Source organism: Protopterus annectens, chromosome 5.part1 (genome assembly GCF_019279795.1).
Source record: "Protopterus annectens isolate FY-2018-M chromosome 5.part1, PAN1.0, whole genome shotgun sequence".
Classification (NCBI taxonomy): domain Eukaryota; kingdom Metazoa; phylum Chordata; order Ceratodontiformes; family Protopteridae; genus Protopterus; species Protopterus annectens.
In genome coordinates, this window is record NC_056736.1 from 637,750,851 (window position 1) to 637,773,172 (window position 22,322).

At 45.4% G+C, this 22,322-nt stretch overlaps 1 protein-coding gene across 8 annotated transcripts in view; it reads left to right on the forward strand.

Annotated features, from left to right (window-relative positions):
* SLC7A1 (solute carrier family 7 member 1) overlaps nt 1-22,322 on the forward strand; it is a 1,877,700-nt gene that overhangs the window by 297,859 nt on the left and 1,557,519 nt on the right. For 6 of the 8 annotated variants that reach the window (XM_044073262.1, XM_044073257.1, XM_044073255.1 and 3 more), the window contains one exon: nt 17,850-17,945. The exons of the other annotated variants lie outside the window; for them this stretch is intronic. The gene's annotated coding sequence lies outside the window, so the exon portion shown is untranslated. The remainder of the gene's footprint in view (nt 1-17,849; nt 17,946-22,322) is intronic. 8 annotated transcript variants of the gene reach the window in all.

Here is a 22,322-nt window from a genome sequence, read left to right on the forward strand (position 1 = left end):
TTTTTGCCAAAGGGGATGACTATACACTTTTTGGCGTTTAGCTTGAGGCCATGGCTCTGGCACCAGTTGTCTGTTTCTGTGAGGCCCTTTTGTAGGATGCTTGTGTCGGCTGGAGAGTCTATTATGGCGCCCAGTTTGCAGTCATCTGCGAACTTGGTCAGCCACAGTCCTTCCGTGTTAGCCTGTACCTCCGAGAAATATATATCGAACAAGAGAGGTCCCAGGACTGAACCTTGTGGGTCGCCACTTGTAACTGGTTTGGAGTTTGACATGGCTCCAGCAATTCTAATCATGTGGGTTCTGTCCTTGAGCCAATTTGCAACCCATCTAGTGACATAGGGGTTTATATTTAAGCTGGTGAGCTTATCTATAATGCCCGAGTGGAGTATTGTATCGAAGGCTTTTGCAAGGTCCAGATAGGCTGTGTGGACCACCTTCCCCTCGTCAATGGCCTTGGTGACTGTTTCAAAGAAATCGACCAGGTTTAAGAGGCAGGATCTGCCCTTAACAAAGCCTAACTGGGTAGGATCCAGTGTCTGTAGGTCCCCAATATCTTTATTTATGAGGTCCATGATGATCCTTTCCATAGCTTTGCAGACCAAGCTAGTCAAGCTTATGGGGCGATAGTTTCCAGGATCCGTTGAGGCACCACCTTTGTGGAGAGGGACCACTGTTGTTTGGGTACATATCCTGTAGTAAGGCTGAGATTGAACAGTAGTTTTATGTTTGGGTTTAGTTCTTTTTGGAGTTCATGTAGGATGTAGCCTGGGACACTGTCTGGTCCCATTGATGCTATGTTTTTTGCTTTGGAGAGGACGGCTCTTACCTGAGCATCTGAGATGTCAGGGGGGCAGCACTCTGCTGGGATAGATATTTGCCCTTTTGGTGGGGGGGGGGGGGAGAAGTTTGCGCTGAACCTGTCAGCTAGGATGTTGAGAATGTCTGTGGGTTTGGTGTATTTTTTGAAATTTTGGACTAATTCTGAGCATATCTGGGAATTCCCACCCAGGTTCCTAACATAAATAAAGAAAGCCTTGTGATTATCCTTAGTGTCCTGTGCAATTTTTCTCTCGAAGCTGGCCTTGGACGATTTTATGACTGCCCATAGTTTTTTGCTAATACTGATCAGAGATGCCTTACCTTTTTGGGATTTTGCTCTGTCATGTAGTAGCTTCCTCCTTCTGTTGTATAGTTTGTTTATGGCTGGGGTCCACCAGACAGGACACCTAACTTTGGAGGATTGGGTCTTGGTTTTATTTGGGATTGCATGATCCATGCATTCCTGAAGGTGTTCATAGAATGCATTTATAAAGGATTCTGCTGTCTGGGCCATATTTTCCACAGGCCTGGGGGCTTTGAAGGATTCCACCTCGGTTTTGAGGAGTGTGAAATTTGCTTTAGAGAAGTTTTTAACAGTGGTTCGCTGGGCAGGGGCTGGGGTCGGGATGTGAATATCTAGTGAGATTAGTTTATGGTCTGATCTTACCAGTGAGGGATACACTTCTGGTCTGGAGCATAGAGTCCCCATGTTGGTGATGATCAGGTCCAGTATGTTTTCCCCTCTTGTGGGAGTGGCAACAGGTTTTCCATAGCATTTGAGTTTATAAATTCTAGGAACCTTTGGGCTAGGGTGTTGGAGCTAGAATAATGCTCCCAGTCTATGTTAGGGTAGTTGAAGTCGCCCAATATAATGGTGTTTGGAGAGGCCTTCATATTTTCCAGTGTTCTCAGGAAGGACGAGTGGGGTTCCTGGGTTTGGGAGGGTGGTCTGTAGCAGGCTATAAACTGGAAGGCAGTTTTACCCACTGTTAGTTGCACATGGATAGTCTCTGATGCTTCGTGCTGTGCCACCAACCTGGAGGTGTAGGTATCTTTGACGAATATTGATACTCCCCCTCCTTTTGTGGTTCGGTCCAAGTTTTGGGGCTGAAAAACATGGTATGAGGTATAACCTGGTAGTGCTGGAGTGCTCTTGGGAGCCTTGAACCAGGTTTCTGTTACTGCACAGATGTCGATGTTCTCCATGCTAAGGAGAGTTTCGAGTGTGTGCATCTTGAGGTTTAGACTTCTGGCATTGAGTAGCATTACTCTTAGTTTCTTATCCCTTGTGATACCTATGGAGGTGGGTTTGTCTTTTGAGCCTTGCCTAAAAAAGGCACTATGGGAGTGGCAAGAGCCTTTGCCAATATCTGAAAGCCCAGAGGTGACAGGTGCAAGCCGTCCCTAGCGAAGCATCGTGGCTTGTTGAGCATGTCATCCCAGGCAGACAGGCGTTGGATCCCCTTTGAATGACACCAATACTTAAGCCAGTTGTTGAAATTGATCATCTTGTCTTCATATTGTGGCATCATTCTTGGTGAGGGTAAGATGCTACTCAAGGTCAGGGTCATACCGGCCTGGGCTACATGCTCAGAGAGCTCCTCTATGTCTCTTTTCATGTAGTCCAGGGAGGTACGTCTCAGGTCATTCACACCAGCATGGACAATGACTGAGTCACATTTGTACTTGCCTTGGAGAGACCTGAGTGCTTGTGTTATGTGGCGGATCCTAGCGCCCGACAGGCAGCTCACCGTGACCTTCTCCTTGTTCAGCCTGGTGAGCGGGACGTCAGTGTGCCTGACGATAGAGCCACCTATTACAAGTGTATCAGGTGTGTTGTTTGGCCTTAAGGGCTGTGACTGTTCGGCACACTGGCTTTGTGAGCTATGTGTTGCACGTGTTTTGTTTTGGGGTAGCGGTTGCTTGGGTGTCTGCTTTGGAGGTCTCTGCTGCTTAGGCAGATTTTTATTTAGAGCCTCAGTATGTTTTGTGTGTTTATGTGTTTGGTTTGCTGTCGTGGTAGGTCTATGTGAGACTGGAATTGTAGTGAGTGTGGTTTCCTTCTCCTCCTGACTGGTTACGCCAGTACTGAGTTGAGAGAGCTTAGCCTCCAGTTTGGCTATATGGTTGCATCTCTCACATGGGTTGGAATTTGTTGGGAGACGGAGAGGGTTGTCTGTGTACATGAGGCAGTTGTAACATTGCCTCAAGATTCCCAGATTCACCAGCTGGACCGGAGAGGAGATTGACAACTGACCTTTGGACATGCTAGAATAGTATTGGGAATTCCTTTATAATTGAAAAAAAGGGCCCGTGGGGAACAAAGTACTCAAGGGGAGTTTGTGAGGGTGTAGTGCTTTTAATTTTTTTAGTGTTGACATATAATTGCTTTAGTGAGCAAGTACCAGGCTTTAGAGTGGGAATAGGGTGTTTATTATGAGAACTAGATCAGTTCTAAGGGAAAAAGTGAAGAGCAGACTTTGTGGAGCCGAGAATGGTTTAAACCCAATTAAATGGCGCCTCCCGATGCTGCGCTATGCGCAAAATCGCGCTAAAGCGGGTTTTATACAGGGGGACTTGAAAGAGCTAGAAATTGGCCCAAAACGGCCAATAGACTACCAGATTCTTGTGCTGGGAACACTCCTCCAGGGATAGATAGGCTGCTCCAAGCTCCCCACTGCCACTGGTGAACAAAGAAGCCTCCCTTTATCCAAGAAAGGAAATGGGCAACACAGGAACTTTCCAAAAGTCCAGAATACAGCAAAGCCTTTATTTAGACTACTCTAGGTCAGTAAAGACGGGAAACAAGGATAATTTTTTTTTTTTTTGCAACAAACAGCAGGAGAATGCAATAAATATGTAACACAGGCTAGCACACTTGAGTGTGTAGCCTCAACATGTAAAAGCAACAAACATGACAAACTTTAAAAGTGCAGGTGCAAAAACAACTTTAAACAGTTTAAAACAGTTCAAGAAGCAGAAATACTCGCAGTTTAGCTAGATCGGACAGTCACCCAGGTAGCAGCAGGAAAACAAACACTTTTATCAGGTTAGCAGTCACTCTTTTAGCCTCTCTGCTGCTAGCACCACTCTGCAGGACCACAAGGAGCTTGGCTGAGTAGTAACAAGCGCAAAAACGCGCCAAAGTGGGTTTTATACAGGTGACTTGAAAGAGCTAAAAATTGGCCCAAAACGGCCAATAGACTACTAGATTCTTGTGCTGGGAACACTCCTCCAGGGATAGATAGGCTGCTCCAAGCTCCCCACTGCCACTGGTGAACAAAGAAGCCTCCCTTTATCCAAAGGAAATGGGCAACACAGGAACTTTCCAAAAGTCCAGAATACAGCAAAGCCTGTATTTGGACTACTCTAGTTCAGGAAAGATGGGAAACAAGGATATATATTTTTTCTTTTTTGCAACAAACAGCAGAAAAATGCAATAAATATGTAACACAGGCTAGCACACTTGAGTGTGTAGCCTCAACAGGTAAATGCAACAAATAGGACAAACTTTAAATTAAAAGCGCAAAAGCGCGCTAAAGCTGGCTTTAAAGCAGGGGGTTAGAAAGAGATAGGAAATGGCCCAAAACGGCCAATAAGCTACAGGTCACTGGGCTGGAACCACTCCTCAAGGGACATATAGGCTGCTCAGAGCTCCCCACTCTCACTGGTGAACAAAGAAGCTTCCTCCTATCTAAATAAGGATATGGGCAACACAGGAACTATGACACAGCCCAGAAATCAGCAATACCTGAAGACTGGACTACTCTAGTTCAGTAAAGGCGGGAAACAAGGATTTATTTTATTTATTTATTTTTTTTACAAAGTAGCAGAAATTAGGTACAGAAACACAGTAAATGCTTTAATTCGGCTAGCACACTTGAGTGTGTAGCCTACCAGTTAAACTAAGCAAAAACAAACTTTAAAAGTGCAAAAAACTCAGAAATACAGGCAGGAATGCAATAAAACAACTTTGCAGAGCTTATTTAGTTAAAGAAACAGAGAAGTCTATATATACAGAAAAGCAGCTAAAACACACAAACACTTCAGATGCAGTGCAACCTAGAGCACTTGAGTTGTAGCAATATTAAGGCAATGAGCTAATGACACTAGACTGGGAGGAGTGTCACAGATCAGATTTGCAGTAGGGGCAGGCAACTGCAAAGCCACCAAGTATAAGAGAAACACACCAACTGGGAGGGAGAGTGGGGATAGCCTACAGACAGTAGCACTAGAGAAAGCAAAGATTTGTAAAGATACAGAATGCTTTTAACTGCAGACAAATCAGTTACTTGTGCAGATTAGTTAATAGCAATAAAATACACTTGAAGACTAAAAAGCAGACAATAAAAGTGCTATATATTAATTGTTAAAAACAATCTGTATAAATATTTGAAAAAAAACCAGGATGCTTGTATATCTCAGCTAACAGCTGCGGTCAACAACTTATCCACTCTGCTCAGTGTGTATAGACAGAAACCCTATCAAAGTTAGGGCTTAAATACCAGAACAACAACTTTTTTTTTTTTTACAAGAACACATTCTGGTGTGGAAGACCAGCATAGTTTTTATTTACTTTAATAATATTAATAGCATCTGTTTCTTCCTGTTTTTCTGGTGTAGCAGACAGTGTCATGTTTTCTCTGAGTCCTTTGTCTTTGTTCTCTGTGTTTTGAAACAAGTCTTCTTTAGAAGCCTAATACTCATCTAGCCTTTTGTCATTTCAACCACTATTTTCTTTTTCAGTTTTATCAGTTCATCTGAACAGTTAATGAAAGCTTTTTCTATTTTTCCAGCCTTTTGTTATTTGAATTGATATACTCCTTTAGTGTTTCATTTATTTTTGAAGCCTTCTGAGTGCTTTTGATATTTTTTCTTCTGTACTAAGCTGAAAACTGAGCTGCTGTTTGGTGAGCAGCTGTAAGATTTTTCCCAGCTGGAGTATCGACTCCTTCCTTTCTTTTTGATTTTTCTCTCATATTCTTCTTCGCTGCCATCCAGGAAATGTAATTGTCATCCAGTGACCAAATGTTACAGAAACTGACAGTTTCACTCTCCCTTTTGTCACAATTTCTGTTTTCACACTGGGAGAGCTCAAATCAACCTGTTGATCAGTGTACAGCCACAACTGTTGTTGGTCGGTCTTGATACAGGTAAAACATTTGATAGAGTCAGCTGGGCTTTTTGAGTAGGACAGTGACAGTATTTGTTTTCCGCAGTAACATAATAGGTTCATAGGTTCGTACTAGGCTATCTGCCCTAGGGCATTTATAAGCCTAGCCAGAGTGTGTGTGGCTTTCACCACCCCTTAGGATGAGAATACTATGCCCGGGTTTAATTTATTGTGCCTCTGTCTAGTAGTGACACAGAGATGACCCCCGGGGTAAACCTACGATCTCCCATCCACTCGTCAAGATTTCTCTTGAATAGAGTTAGTGAGGGGCTCTGCCTAACATGGATTGGGATTCTGTTCCAGAGTGTAGGGTGCCTCTGGGTTATGAATCTGTCCCTCCAGCATGCCCTATTTATTTCTGTGTTGAGGTTTAAGTCTCTTACTCTCGTGGCTCTGATGGATTTGGACTTTCTGAGGTGGAGCATGTCCATTAATTCCGGATTGGACATGGCCTTGTAGGTCAGGCACAGATCACCTCTGAGTAGGCGGTGTGCGACTAAATAGAGCTGGAGCTTTTTCAGTCGGGCAGCATATGACATATGTTTAAGACCCTTTATCCTCTTGGTGAGGAACTTTTGGGGTCTTTCCAACTGCTGCAGGTGTCGGGTAAGATACATCCCAAATGGGGCATTGTACTCAATCATTGGCCTGATAAGAGAAGAGTACAGGGGCACAATGACCTCTCTTGATCTAGATGTGAAACCCTTCATGATAAGGTGGGCAATGCAGAAGGTCTTCCTAACCACTTTGGCAATGTGAGTGTCAAATGAGAGGTTACTGTCAACCTGGGTCCCTAGGTCCCTGATTACCTCTTCCGTACTTAATGGATTACCACCTATGTGGTAATTTGTGGGTACCTAGTTTTTCCCAAAGGGTATGACTATACATTTTTTGGCGTTTAGCTTAAGGCCATGGCTCTGGCACCAATTATCCGTTTCTATGAGGCCTGTCTGAAGGATGTTTGTGTCCGCTGGAGTATCAATTATGGCGCCCAGTTTGCAGTCATCTGCGAACTTTGTCAGCCACAAACCTCCTATGTTTGCCTGTACTTCGGAAAAATAAATGCTGAACAAGAGGGGTCCCAGGACTGAGCCCTGTGGGACACCGCTTGTGACTGGCTTAGAGTCTGACATAGCTCCAGCAACTCTGACCCTGTGGGTTCTGTCCTTGAGCCAGTTTGCAACCCATCTTGTGACATATTGGTTGACATTTAAGCTGGTGAGTTTGTCTATGATGCCCGAGTGGGGTATTGTGTCAAAGGCTTTTGCAAGGTCAAGGTAGGCTGTGTGAACTGCCTTACCCTCATCAATGGCCTTAGTGACTGTTTCAAAAAGTCGACCAAGTTCAAAGGCAGGATCTGCCCTTAACAAAGCCAAATTGGGTAGGATCCAATGTCTGTAGGTCCCCAATGTCTTTGTTTATGAGTTCCATAATGATCCTCTCCATAGCTTTACAGACCAGGCACGTCAAGCTTATGGGGCGGTAATTTCCAGGGTCCGTAGAAGCACCGCCTTTGTGAAGTGGGACCACTGTTGCCGTACGCCACTCTTTGGGTACGTATCCTGTAGTAAGGCTAAGATTAAACAGCAGCCTTATGTGTGGGTTTAATTCCTCTTGGAGTTCATGTAGTACACAGCCCAGGACACCGTCCGGTCCCATTGATGCTGTGTTTTTAGCTTTAGAGAGGGCAGCTCTCACCTGGGCATCTGAGATGTTAGGGAGGCTACACTCTGCTGGGATAGTTATTTCTCCTTTTGGGGGGGAGGGGGAGGAGAAATTTGCACTGAACCTGTCTGCCAGAATGTTAGCAATGTCAGTGGGGTGTAATGGGATCCTATCTCGCCTACATTCATAACAGATGGGTTCGGAGCCGATCCATCGGCTCCGACTCGGCCACTATACACTAGAACAAAGTCTGTCATTGGCTGGGCTCCCCCTTATCCCAGAATGCCCCACAGCTGCTTCCCCAGATCTCGTTTGCCGCTTTTCAAGCTGGACGTGGTCTCGACTTGGCTGGAGCTAAGTGTATTTTCTTGACCTTTTTGGTCTTTTTGACTAGGGTTTCTGTCAGTTTTTCAACAAAACAGCTGTTTTAACAGCTTTGTGAGCGTTTGTTTCTCAGTTTTGTGAATTTGAGGATTTTTTTTATAATTTTCGCGCTTCTAGTATACTGGGCAAGGCCCTTTTAAATTAGAGGGCCTTTGCCCTTTGCTGTGTGTTTTACTTTGGTTGTGTGACTGAAATAGTTTTTTTCTCTGTTTTTCCTGTTGTATCGGGCTAAGCCCGTTTAAGTTAGAGGGCTTTAGCCCGTATATTAGTCTACTTCTGTGTACTGTATTTTTTAGCATTTTCGATCTGTTACCTGTTTTCTACCTTGTTCAAGATGCCTAAGGAGCAGAAATCAGGATTTAAAAAATCTGCTAAATGTAATTATAAAATGTCTATCACAGACAGCCATGCTGTCTGCGTGTACTGTTTAGGGCCTAAACATCTACAAGATACATGCAGTGTTTGTCATGCTTTTTCTTCCAGGGTCCTTCAGGAAAGAAAAAACAAGCTAATACTTAGAGGTCTTATTAAGCCTTCATTTGAGGAAGCGTTGGCTTCATCTCCAGCTTCTAAAAAGAAAAGGTTGTCGGCTCCGACCAGCCCGTCGGGCCCGACACCCAAGAAGCATAGATCGTCGGCTCCGACCAGTCCGTCGGACCCGACATCCAAGAAACATAGATCGACCTCTTCTTCCTCAGCTCCAGTGGCTTCGGAGCCGATGGCTGAAGGGTCTGCCTCGGTGCCTCTTTCCTCGGCTCCATTGGTGTCGGAGCCGCAGGTTAGTGCACCGAGAGGCCAATCACCTACTTTGGCTCCTTTGGTTTCGGAGCCGTTGGAGGTGTGCAGCTCAGACTCTTCCCCCTCGGCCCCGGAGCCGCCTTCGGCGCCAACACCTTTACAAACGGTTCCGATCTCGGATCCGATAGTGTTGGAACCTTTTCGGAGCTGGTCCCCTGTTTTATCGGAGCTGAGGCAGAAGTCTTCTCGGCCCCAGTCTATTTCCTCCAAATCCTCTAGGTTGTCGGATTTGGATTTGGATAGGGTTATCCAGAGGCTGTTCCAGTCCCCAGTTTTTACTAAAATGATCTCGGCTCCAGCCCACTCGGCTTCGGAGCCGATTCCCCATTCCATGCATTTGATTCCTCCTCCGACCCCCTTGGAGCCGTTGGAGTCGGTGCTGGTAGAACGCAGCGGAATCGTCCAGTCGGAGCAGAGACCCCCTCTGAGTTTCTCTGCTCCGACCTTCATTCCTACCCTGTCCTCGGTGTCAGGGTTTGGTACCGGGTCTTCCTCGGTGGGGGCTGAGGGCAACACTGTGGAGCTGGCCTCTTTGATGCCCAGTCTTCCCCTCGGAGCATCAGCCGCAGGTATTCCCGGTACCGTCGTGGTCTCTCAGCAAGTGCCCTCTGCAGAGTCTGGAAGTCCTGCTTTTGAGGCCATGAGGAGTGTGCTGGCCATGACCTTGCCGGTTCAGCAAGTTTCTACCCCACCGTCCATAGATTTGGGTACTGGTTCCTCTGGTGACATTCTTTCCCACGACAGTGGGGCCCCAGGGCCTGAGGATACCCCCTTAGAGGGTTCCCTTCTTCCGGGGGGGTCCTTCTGAATCTGCTTCGGATGAACCCCCAAGGAAGAAACTGTGCAAGAGGAAGCACGTTGATTCCCAAGATGAGTCCGTCACTTCAGATACTGACCTCGATGATGCGGAGGGGTCCCCAAAATCGTCCTCGGATGATGTCTCCTTCTCGGATATCCTTGAGATCTTCAGACAGAGAGGTGATTCGCAATCCAAAGCCCCTACCGCTGAGGAGTCAGTCTTCCTCAAGGCCTTCGGGGCCCAGCCCTCCTCCTTCTGGGTGTCTCCACCCTTTGACGAGTTGTTAGATTTAATCTCTCGGAGGGTGTGGGAGCATCCTGATACAGTGGAACCGGTGCCTGCCAGACCTAATAAGTTCCTTTCAGCCCCTCCCCAGAAGGAATTCCTCACTAAGGGTGTTGCAGTTGATGCGATGGTGGTGGCATCTGCCACTCAGCAGGATGTGGCAGAGGCTTCAACGTCTATTCATCCTCCTAATAAGGACTCTAGGAGCATGGATAGGTACGGGAAGCATACCCTTTCTTCAGCGACCTTTACCCTGCGGTCGCTGAACTATCTCTGTCATTTTACCAGGCTCCAAAAGGATCTCCTCAAGGAGTTAGGAGAGTCTCTTGCGGGTAATCTTCCTGAGGCGTTAGCCCAAACCGTAGGCGCCCAGATGACTACCCTATCTTCTATAGTCAACTCGTCCATGAAGCTCATTTCCTATGCAGCCGAAGGGGCGAGTAGAGCAGCGGGCACAGGAGTGGTTCTTAGGAGACAAGCCTGGTTACGCTTGTGTCCACTTGCGGAGACCTTTAAGTCTTCCTTCACCAACGCCCCTTTTGATGGGTCCTCTCTGTTTGGAACCAAGGTGAAGGACACACCTACTCGGTGCGAGCAGGAGGGCAAGACCTTGACTGCCGTTGGGGCCCATTTTTCCGCTCCCTCTAGACCTTACCCCAAGGCCCAGAGAGGAGGGAAATGTGGTTCAGAAAATCCCAAAAGTTCTTCTCTACTCCACCGGGTGATCCACCCTCTCTACAGGCAGGGGGGGGGATTCAGGAAGACGCCGCCCCAGAGGTGGCAGAGGCCCCTGTAACACTGGAGACCGCGATTCCTTTCGTGGTTCCTCCTACCCTCAACATCCCTAGGATGTGGCCCGGCCGTGCTTCTCTGGAGCCAGTCGGGGGTCGTTTTGCGAAACACCCACAGGCTTGGGAATCTATAACCAAGGATCAGTGGGTGCTTCACATTGTAACCGGAGGCTACCTCATCCCCTTCTTCAAGCCCCCTCCTCCTACAAGGAGAATCCCGGACGTGCCACCCAGTCAACGGGATCAAGCAGCCATAGAAGTTTCAAAGCTGCTAAGCAAAGGGGTCATCCAGCCCGTCCCCGCCGACCAGATCGGATCAGGAACTTACTCGAGATTATTTTTGGTGCCAAAAAAGGCAGGGGACGTAAGGCCCATTTTGGACCTAAGCTCATTAAATCTTTTTGTGAAAAAGTCCAAGTTCCGGATGGTCACCCTTCAGTCTATTCTCCCGTTATTGGAGAAGGATGTCTGGATGTGCTCCATAGACCTCAAGGACACTTACTATCACATTTTGATACGTCAAGAGTCCAGGAGTCATTTACGCTTCCGCCTAGGAACCAGTCATTTCCAGTTTTGTGCACTGCCCTTTGGTCTCACCACAGCCCCCAGGGTGTTCACCAAGTGTCTGGCAGTGGTGACAGCTCACCTGAGAAGTCTAGGATTCCAAGTGTTTCCCTGTCTTGACGACTGACTCCTCACTGCCACCTCCAAGCATCTACTGATTCAAGCGCTGACGGCCACAGTAACCTTGGGTCTCTCGCTGGGAATCACTTTCAATTGGGAAAAATCTGTGCTGTGGCCATCTCAGCGTATCACCTTTATAGGCGCAGAGTTAGACACAAAAAGGATGCGGGCATTTTTGCCATCAGAATGAATTCAGGTCCTACAATCTCAGATTCTAAACTTGTTACCCAAATCTCGAGTTCCTGCCAGACAGATTCTTCAGTTATTGGGCACAAGGGCCGCAACTATTCTGCTAGTTCCGTTAGCCAGGCTGCACATGCGGGTGCTGCAATGGCTATTATCGGTTCAATGGTCGTATCAAGAACTTCCCCTGAACCACTCGGTTCTGATTACGGACAGTTGTTGTCGGGACCTCCGTTGGTGGCTGCGTCGGTCCAACCTGGACCGGGGGCATCCTTTCGCCCTTCAGCCCCCAGTTGCCACAGTGACCACGGACGCCTCCCAGATAGGGTGGGGGGGTCATTATCTGGACAGGTCTGTCCAAGGCACTTGGCAGGATTGCGAAGCGCACCTTCACATCAATGTCCTGGAAATGAGAGCGGTGCTTCTGGTTTTGCAAGCACTTCATCATGCTCTCCCCCAAGGTACTATTGCGATTCTATCCGACAACATGTCGGTAGTTTGGCACATAAACAAGCAGGGCGGAACAAGGTCCTATCCCTTTTGCAGAGAGGCCATGAAAGTGTGGCGTTGGGTCATAGCTACCCAACGTTTCTTAGTAGCAACGCACATTCCGGGGAAAGCCAATGTGATTGCAGACAGGCTCAGCAGGACTCTCCTGTTGCCCCACGAGTGGTCCCTCAACAACAGAGTGGCTGCTCAGATCTTCGCCAAATGGGGTCTCCCTTGTTGCGACTTGTTCGCCAGCCCCAACAATGCGAAGTGCAAAGAGTTCTTCACTCTGACTCCCTCCCAGGGGCAGTTTCCCAGGGACGCTCTAGCCCACAATTGGCCCCCGGGTCTGCTTTATGCCTTCCCCCCGATCCCCCTTCTCCCGAGGGTGATTCAGAAGGCTCTTCATGTAGGGAGCGACATGATTTTGGTCGCCCCACACTGGCCCCGTCAGGTTTGGTTCCCATTCCTTCAGAAGTATGCGGTACAGGGCCCTTGGATTCTGGACCCAGTGCCGGACCTGTTGTCTCATCAGTCGGGACACTCTCATCCATCCCTCCGGTCATTGTGACTGGCTGCTTGGTTACTCCACTTCCATCCTTAGTTAGAGATAACTCTCTTTCTCCAGAAGTGATGTACATTTTGTCCTCTTCCAACAAGCCGTCCACTGTTAAGCTGTATTCCAGCAAATGGAAAAGGTTTGCCTTTTGGGCCCAGCAGCGAGGCATTGATCCTCTTACGGCCCCAGTTCCGCAGGTCTTGGAATTTCTAGTTTCATTGTTTCATTCGGGCTCCTCAGTCTCCACAATTAAGGTTCAACTAGCGGCCATCTCTAATTTTCATGTTTCCGTAGAGCCTTCTTTAATGGCAAACAGACTTTGCAAGTCCTTTCTTAAGGGAGCTTGGCTCCTCAGGCCTCCTATGGCCCATCCTGTACCCCCTTGGGACTTAAATTTGGTTCTGGCCTCCTCAACTGCCCGTCCCTTTGAGCCGGCAGTGACTTGTGATATAAAATTTCTATCTTGGAAAACCGCCCTTCTAGTGGCAATAACTTCTGCTAAGCGGGTTTCAGAGCTTCAGGCTCTCTGTTCTACTCCTCCTTATTTGATTTTTCATAAAGACAGAGTTTCCCTCAGATTGAATCCCTCCTTTTTGCCTAAGGTAGCATCCCCTTTATGCATTCAGCAATCCTTGCAGCTCCCTGTTTTCTTTCCAGATTTTTCTAATAGAGCAGAATATACCTTCCACCAGTTGGATGTTCACAGGCAACTGCGTTTTTACTTAGATAGGACCAGTCAGACACGAAAATCTAACCAGCTGTTTGTGTCCTTTGCGGAGAATAGGTTAGGTCTACCAGTTGCCAAAACCAACATAGCCAAATGGATTAAGGATTGCATCTCCTTCATTTATTCCCAGTCAGGCAGAGAGTTACATTTCCCACTCAAGGCTCATTCTACCAGGGCTATGGCCACCTCTGTAGCATTTCACTCCAAAGTTTCAATAGATGATATTTGTGCGGCTGCTACTTGGTCTTCTCCGCACACCTTCATTTCTCATTATAAGGTTGATGTGGCTTCCCGAGGCAGAGCTTCCTTTGGTTCCGCAGTTCTCAGGAGTGTGTTCCAATGAGCCACCTGGGATTTAGGTGCTAGGGACGCTGTCCCATCTGTTATGAATGTAGGCGAGATAGGATCCCATTACATCTTTTAGTTATGTACTTACCATAACTTCGGATGTATGGGATCCATCTCGCCTACATTCATACATACCCACCCTCCTTCCCCCTACCTTTTGGATTTGGAGGAAATACTGCTCTTGCTGAGCTCTTCTCTTGAAGGGCTCTAGTTGGTTACAGTTATTGGTATGTTTTTTTCTGTACCTGTATGAATGTATGAAAGCGAGCAAACAAGATCTGGGGAAGCAGGTGTGGTGCATTCTGGGATAAGGGGGAGCCCAGCCAATGAGAGACTTCGTTCTAGTGTATAGTGGCCGATTCGGAGCTGATGGATCGGCTCCGAACCCATCTGTTATGAATGTAGGCGAGATGGATCCCATACATCCGAAGTTATGGTAAGTACATAACTAAAAGTTCAGTGTGTTTTGTGTCATTTTGGACTAACTCTGAGCATATCTGGGAGTTTCCACCCAGGTTGCTAACATAGCTAAAGAAGGCCTTGTGGTTGTCTTTTGTGTTTTTTGCGAGTTTTCTCTCAAAGTTGGCCTTGGATGATTTTATGAGTGATCGTAGTTTTTTGCTAGTACTGATCAGAGATGCCTTCCCTTTTAGGGATTTTGCTCTGTCATGTAGTAGCTTCCTCCTCCTGTTGTAAAGTTTGTTTATGGCTGGGGTCCACCAGACTGGGCGCCTGCCTTTGGGGGAATGGGTCTTGGTTTTATTTGGGATTGCATGATCCATACATTCTTGAAGGTGCCCGTAGAAGGCATTTGCAAAGGATTCAGCAGTGTGGGTTGTGGTTTCCACTGGCCCAGGGGCCTTGAAGGATACCACTTCAGTCTTAAGAAGTGTGAAGTTGTCTTTTGAGAAGTTCTTCACTGTGGTCTTTTGTGCAGTGGGTGGGGGAGGGATGTGGATTTCCAGTGAGATTAATTTATGATCTGATCTTACCAAAGAGGGATATACTTCCGGTGTGGAGCATTTTGTCTCCATGTTTGTGATGATCAGGTCTAATATATTGTCTCCTCTTGTGGGAATGGTGACTAGTTGTTCCATTGCATTTGAGTTTATGAATTCTAGGAACCTTTGGGCTAGGGTGTTGGGGCTTGAGTAATGTTCCCAGTCAATGTTTGGGTAGTTGAAGTCTCCCAATATGATGGTATTTGGAGAGACATTCATACTCTCCAGTGTTTTCAGGAAAGCTGTGTGGGGTTCCTGAGTTTGAGAGGGTGGTCTGTAGCATGCTACAAACTGTAAGGCAGTTTTGCCTATGGTTAGTTGCACCTGGATGGTCTCCGATGCTTCGTGCGTTGCCACTAACCTGGAGGTGTGGGGATCTTTGATGAATATGGATACTCCTCCTCCTTTTGTGGTTCGGCCCAAGTTTTGGGGCCGGAAAGCATGATATGAGGTAAAACCTGATAGTGCTGGGGTGCTCTCAGGAGCCTTGAACCAGGTTTCAGTCACTGCACAGACATCGATGTTCTCCATACTGAGGAGGGCCTCGAGGGTGTGCATTTTGAGGTTTAGACTTCTGGCATTGAGCAGCATTACCCTTAGTTTTTTCCACTTGTGTTTTCTAGGGAGGTAGGTTTGTCATTTGAACCTTGCCTAAAAAAGGCACTATGGGGGTGGCAAGAGCCTTGGCCAATATCCGGAAGCCCAGGGGTGACAGGTGCAAGCCATCCCTTGCGAAGCAACGTGGCTTGTCAAGCATGTCATCCCAAGCAGACAGACATTGGATCCCCTTTGAATGACACCAGTATTTAAGCCAATTGTTAAAACTGATCATTTTGTCTTTGTACTGTGGCATCATTCTTGGTGAGGGTAAGATGCTGCTCAGGGTCAGGGTCATACCAGCCTGGGCTACATAATCAGAGAGCTCCTCTATGTCTCTTTTCATGTAGTCCAGGGAGGTACGTCTCAGGTCGTTCACACCGGCATGTACAATGACTGAGTCATATTTGTACTTGCTGTGGAGTGACCTGAGTGCTTGTGTTATGTGGCGGATTCTAGCTCCCTACAGGCAGCTTACTGTGACCCTCTCCTTGTTCAGTCTAGTGAGCGGGACATCAGTGTGTCTGACTATGGAGTCACCTATTACAAGTGTGACTGGCATGTTGTTTGTCCTTAAGGGCTGTGACTGTTTAGCACACTGACTTTGTGAACTATGTGTTGCATGTGCTATGTCTTGAGGTGGCGGTTGCTTGGGTGTCTGCTTTGGAGGCCTCTGTTGTTTTGGTAGATTTTTAATCAGCGCCTCCGAGTATGTTTTTGTGTGATTATGTGTTTGGTTTGCAGTTGTGATAGTTCTATGTGCGACTGGGTTTGTGGTGTGCGTGGTTACCTTCTCCTCCTGACTGGTCTTGCCAGTACTGAATTGAGAGAGCTCAGCCTCCAGTTTGGCTATGTAGTTGCATCTCTCGCATATATTTGTATTTGTTGGGAGGAGGAGAGGGTTGTCTGTGTACATGAGGCAATTGTAAAATTGCCTCAAGATTCCCAGATTCACCAGCTGTACAGGTGAGGACGCCAGCAACTGACCCTTCGACATGCTAGAAATAGTGAAAAAGATTGCTGTGTAACTGAGTCAGAAAGGACCTATAGGGAAATGGGTCCTCAAGGGGATTTAGGTGAATGAAGTACTTTCTTTTGTTTGAGTGCTTTAACTGTATAAAAAATGCTTTAGGAGCAAGTGCTGAGCTTTTCAGATAGAGTATAGACTGTTTAGATTGCAAGTAGAACAGTTCTAAGGGAAAAATTGAGGAGCAGACTTTACGGAGCCAGAAATAGTTTAAGCGCGCAAAAGCGGGCTTTATAGCAGGGGTTGAAAAGAGCCAGGAATTGACCCAAAATGGCAAATAAACTACAAGTTGCTGGGCTGGAACCAATCCTCTAGGGACAAATAGGTTGCTCAGTGCTCCCCACTCCCATTGGTGAACAAAGAAGCTTCCTCTTATCCAAATAAGGGTATGGATAGCACAGGAACTAAGACAAAGCCCAGAGATCAGCAAAATCTGAAGACTGGACTATTCTAGTTCAGAAAAGCGGGAAAACAAGGATTTTTTTTTGTTTTTTTAGGTTATATGAAGGGTCAGAGGGAAGAGTTAAGGAGGGAACATTTCCTGCTGACAAACTGGAAAACCTCCTTCATCATTGATAAAGCCTCAGAAAAGGAATAATCTTCATGAGGTAAATCTGAAACCATACTTTATTTAGCATCAGAATGTTCAGATTAAGAATACATTTCTGAATTACAGCAGTCCCCTTGTAATGTATGTTCTTCTGTCCCCTGGAGAAACAGAAGGCAAGGAAAAACCACTAACAAGCTGCTTAGCAAATCTCAGTAAATCTTCTATGTCCATGGAAATAGAAAAAAGTTCATGAGAAATTCCCTGGCAAAGGACTGACTCTCAGAAGGCATATTAATCCCAGGTTCCCTGTCCTGGCTAAGGGAAGAACCTACAACTGCCCCTTCCCCCGAAACCAACAAAAATGATTCTTCCTTGCCCATCAAGGGCATCATTACTGTCACAGAAGACATGGATATACCTTGGTCTTTGCTAATTGCATCTGCTACACCAAGTGGACCACAGGCAAACTGTGGCTGGTCTAAGGAACGAGTGGCCAAAGCAGAGTCATCCACCAGTGGCTGAGGCACAACAGGAACCGTTCTGACACCCAAAGACTGTCTGTCGACTTTTTCTTCTTCTTGTGGATAGAGGAAAGTAAAACCACAGAGGCCGAAGGTTACTCTGTAGGTAAGCCAAGAAAGGGACCTTTAGATTAGATAATAGAATCTGGATGAGTCAGTAACAGGTACGATAGAAAACAAGTTGTACTGAGCTAAGTAAACATTTGAAAATCCCACAAACACAGTATCCTGCCCCAGACACACAAATACGCAAAACCTGATGAATATTTTAGTCAGAAAAATTTTTTTTTCTTACAGTATGCTCACGTAAGGATTTATACATAATACTATCTTCAAAATGCAATTACAGTCCTAAAATAGAATGTTTTCTAGCAAAACAGCACAATTCAGATAACAAAACCACAAATTTTCAAAAGACAAATATATGTAATGGTATTTTTCCCCAACAGGGTACTTATCTGCCTAGCCTTGAAGAATTGCTAGCCAACCGACAGTTCCACTGGGCCCATCAAAGGAGCATTCTTCGGCAGCAAAAAAGCTCTGAGGTAATTTGCACTCTGTCTTTATCTTGTGCTCTTTTCAGTCTTCTGACAGTGAGTGTGTTGAAGACACTCTTAAGCCTTGCTTTGAAAAGTTGTCCTGTCATGAAGACTTAGGCTACTAAAACAGTGACCTGTTGGCTATCTACTGTTAGATAAGTTATTTTAAACAATTGTAGTTTATTAAGCAGTCCATTGTGGACCCATTTCAGCTATGACCAACACCATAAAGACAAGGTTAAATATGCACATGTATATTGGGGAATGTGCCACAGTTAGTGGCAGAAAAAATATGGGAAATACAGTTAATCATGTGATTATAAGGGGTTACTACACTAACAGCCCTAGAGCCTTTTATAAATCTTGTCATTCATGCTCCAATTTCCCAGTTATCTGTGCCCATGTGATAGATCAGCTTTGGTATATTCCTGTGCCTTGGGGTACCTATAGACTGCCTCTGTCCATAACAAGCCAGGGGTAAATTTGCGAGTTCTCATTCATTGGTCCAGATTGCATTCGAATAGGCTTAGGGAGGAGCTCTGTTTCACATGAATGGGCAGTCTGTTCCAGAGAAGGGGTAATCTCTGTTACACATACCTGTCCCTCCAACCTGTTTTGTTTACGTTACAGACAAGGTTTAGATCCTTAAATCAGGCAATTTTAGTGCTGTTTGTTTTGCAGATGTGTAGCAGATCCGTTAGGTCTGTATCAGAGAATGCCTTGTAGGTTAGGCATAGATTCCCCCTCAGCAGTCTATAAGAGACTGAGTACAGGAGAAGATTTTGAAGTGGTCTGCAAAGGACATATTTGGGCGTTCGAAAGACATGCGTAAATGGGCGTGCCTTCGTTGAAGGTTGAACGTCGAGCTGGCACTTCGGCGTTCGTGAAAATCTACTGCCAGTCATTAGCGGACCGGAGTTCCGCTGTGGCGACCCCTAATCAGGATAAGCCGAAAAGACAAACAACGACATTCTTTTAGTGAGTAACCTGCATGGCCACTCCATCTGCTGTTGCAAATGCTTGTTCAGGTACATGCCGAAGGATGCATTGTAATTGGTTGTTGGTCTAGTGAGGGCTGAGTCTAATGGGACTATGACCTCTTTAGATTTGCATGCCATGCCCTTACTTGTAGGGTATGCCACATAGAAGGATTTTCTTACTACACGTTTTTCAAAATTCAGGTTACTGTCACCCTGGGTTCCCAAGTCCCTTACCACTGGGTCTCCTGTTAGAGGAATGTTGTCAAGGTTGTAATCTGCAGGGGTGGTCACATTTCCAATGGGTATAATTTTTTGCATTGAGTTTTAGGCCATGGTTTTGGAACCAGTTATTTGTGTGTGTCAGACCCTCCTGGAGGACATCTACATCTTTGGGGAATTCAGTGATTGCACCCAACTTACAGTCAGCAGCAAATTTGGTAAGCTAAAGACCCTCAAGATTTGCTTTGACTTCAGAGCCAAACAGGAGAGGTTCCAGTACTAAGCTGTGTTGAACACCACTAGTAACAGGCCTTTTGGTGGAAGTGGATTCCCCCACCCTAACTTCATGTATCCTATATGTGAGTCATTCAGCTGTCCATCAGGTGACATAGGGATTTATGTCCCTAATCATTGCCCTAGTTGACCTTCTTGAAGAAGTCCACCAAGTTTAGTAGGCATGACTTGCCCTTGATGAAACCAGACCAGGAAGGGGCCAGTGTTTGAAGACTTCCTGTGTCTTTGTTTATCAGGTTCATGATAATTATTTTCATGGCCTTGAATGTATGACTAGTCAGACTTCTGGGTCTGTAGGTCATTGGGTTTGTTGATAGTCTGCCTTTGTGTAGGGGGCGACTGTTACAGTCCTCCATTCCCTAGGGTGAAGCATGCCTGGAAGCTTGTTTGATTAGAGATTTTAGTGGGCATGACAGGTAATGTTTTAAGCTTTTTAGGAGGCATCCTGAGATATTATCAGGACCCACTGATGCAGTGTTTTCAGCTGTGGAGAATGCAGTGAGGATGCATTCTTTTAGTGATAGTTGGGGGAGAAATGGTAGGGGGTATTTCTGGGGGGAGGGACTGGGGGTGAAACTGGACCTAAATTATCAGTCAGCAAATTTTCTGTCTCCCTTGATTTAGTATAAGAATTTTCATTTACTCTTAGTTCAGCAAACTGTTGGGTGTTCCCTTTATGATTGTGTACATAAATGAAAAATGCTTTATGATTATCATTAGCAAGGAAGGCTATTTTTGCCTTGAAGTTGGATTTGGTGGACTTGATTAGTCCTGAGTTGCTTGTTGAAGTTGATGATGGTGTTTTTTTTTTCTTCTGGGCATAGCCCTTTCTCTTTTTGGACAGGATTCTCTTTCTTTTGTTGTACAACTTAATTATATTGGGGAATCAACCAAAGGGGCTTGTTTTTGGAGTTTGTCCTAAGTTTATTTTGGTTAGGTACTGCTGTTCCTGTGCTGTTATTTACATGCTTGTACAAGGTTTCTATAAACATTTCTGCATAGGCCACCCTGTTCTCTTGAATTTGTTGGGGCTTGGAGTTTAGCTATGCCATCGCTTAATAGGAGGTAGTTAGCCTTGGAAAAGTTCTTAATGTTTCTGGGGTTTGCTGGGAGCTTAGCTTTTATGTTTATTTCAAGGGTGACAGCTTTGTGATTTGATCTGACCAGTGCAGAGTTACCTCATATTTGTGAGTACCAGATCTAGGATATTTGCATTCCTAGCAGGTGTGCAGCTGTTCAAGGGTATTTGCATTGACAAAATCCAGGAATCCTTGAGCCTGTATGTTAGTGGTTGTGTATGTACACTAGTTCATGGTGGGATAATTAAACTCACCCTTGAATGTGGTTTTGGGCTGAACTGTGAGCGACTCCAGTACATTCATGTATGTGGTATGGTTATCCTGGGTCATAGATGGGGACCTATAGCTAGCAAGAATATTGTATTGGACTTTACCTAAGGTTAGTTGGACATTTGAGTAGCTCAAGCATGCCCCATTGTTTGACCAATCCTGAGGTGTGCTTATTTTTTATGTAGATTGTTACACTGCCACCTCTTGTCCCTTTTTGTGCAGTAGCTGGTCTAAATGTGAGAAAGGCATTATAGCCTTGTACAAGAACCAAACCGTCACAGGTGAGCTAAATAAAGTTCTGGGCTAGTGCACTGTATAGTAAATAATGCAGAAACATAAATTCTTTGAATATTTTTTTAGGCTGAATAAAGATAAGTGTGATGATAAGATTCAGTATCTAAACAAAGGATAAAAATGTTGCACAGACAAACTATTCACTAAAAACTGCAAAAAAGACTCTACCAGGCTAGAGCCTTCACTGTGTCGTACATTAAATCTCCTGTAGTGGAGGCCCATGAGGTATGAAAATGACCCCTTAAGGACATACCCGTGTTTCATCTGCATGGCTTCAGAATGCCCATAACATTTTACTTTTTATTTTTTAAATCTTTATGGGTACATTCAGGCCAATAAAGCCGAACCACACTACTGCAGACTTACCATGTTCTGGATATTTTATAAACCCATCAGTACAACACAAGTAGATGTTTTTCTGTGTAACCTTTTAATCGATTGCTTGGATGTTGTTTGGGATATTTTGTAGGCACATTAATGTTTATGGGCATCATACTGGGTTTACAGCCCTGGGTTTCTGAAGAACAGCTAAACATTCCACTTATGTTGTACTGACAAAGTCATAGAAAATCTGAGACATGGCATAACTATAGTTAGTGGGGGTTGGCTTTATTGCTCTGAAAGTACCTAAAAAGACTTAAAAAGTAAAAAGTTATGGGCACTCAGAAGCCATGTAGTTGAAACACATGGCCTTAATGGGTTATTTGCATATATCCCGTGGGCCTCCACCACAGGAGGCTTAAGATATTAAATAGTGAAGACTCTAGCTTGTGATAAGATTCAGAAAACACTATTAATTTTTCTGAGTAGCTTGGATACTTGATAAAAGATCTTTTGAATTGACTGCAACTCTGTTTTTAATCACAAATAGTACAGTACAAATGAGCATCTCTTTTAATATTTGCTTCTGTAATGTTATTGTTAAACTGAAGGTTACCTATATTGTGCACACTTTCCATTTGTAGAGAAAATTATAAAAGTTGCAAATTAAACAAAGAATGAACATAGTATTTTACTACTTTTTGCCATACCACAGGTAATTATTTAAAATCTCAGGACCCACATTGCCAAGTCCCAAGATGTGGAGACCGAATGTCTGAAAGACTTGCATAAACTAATCCCAAGATGGCCATTTCTCAGAATATTCCCTTTTTCTCCAAAGTATGGCAGTATCAGAGTTGGTATATATGTAGGTTCAGGGATGTGAGGGGACCACCCCGTGCAAAAAAACACATTTAAAGGAAAAG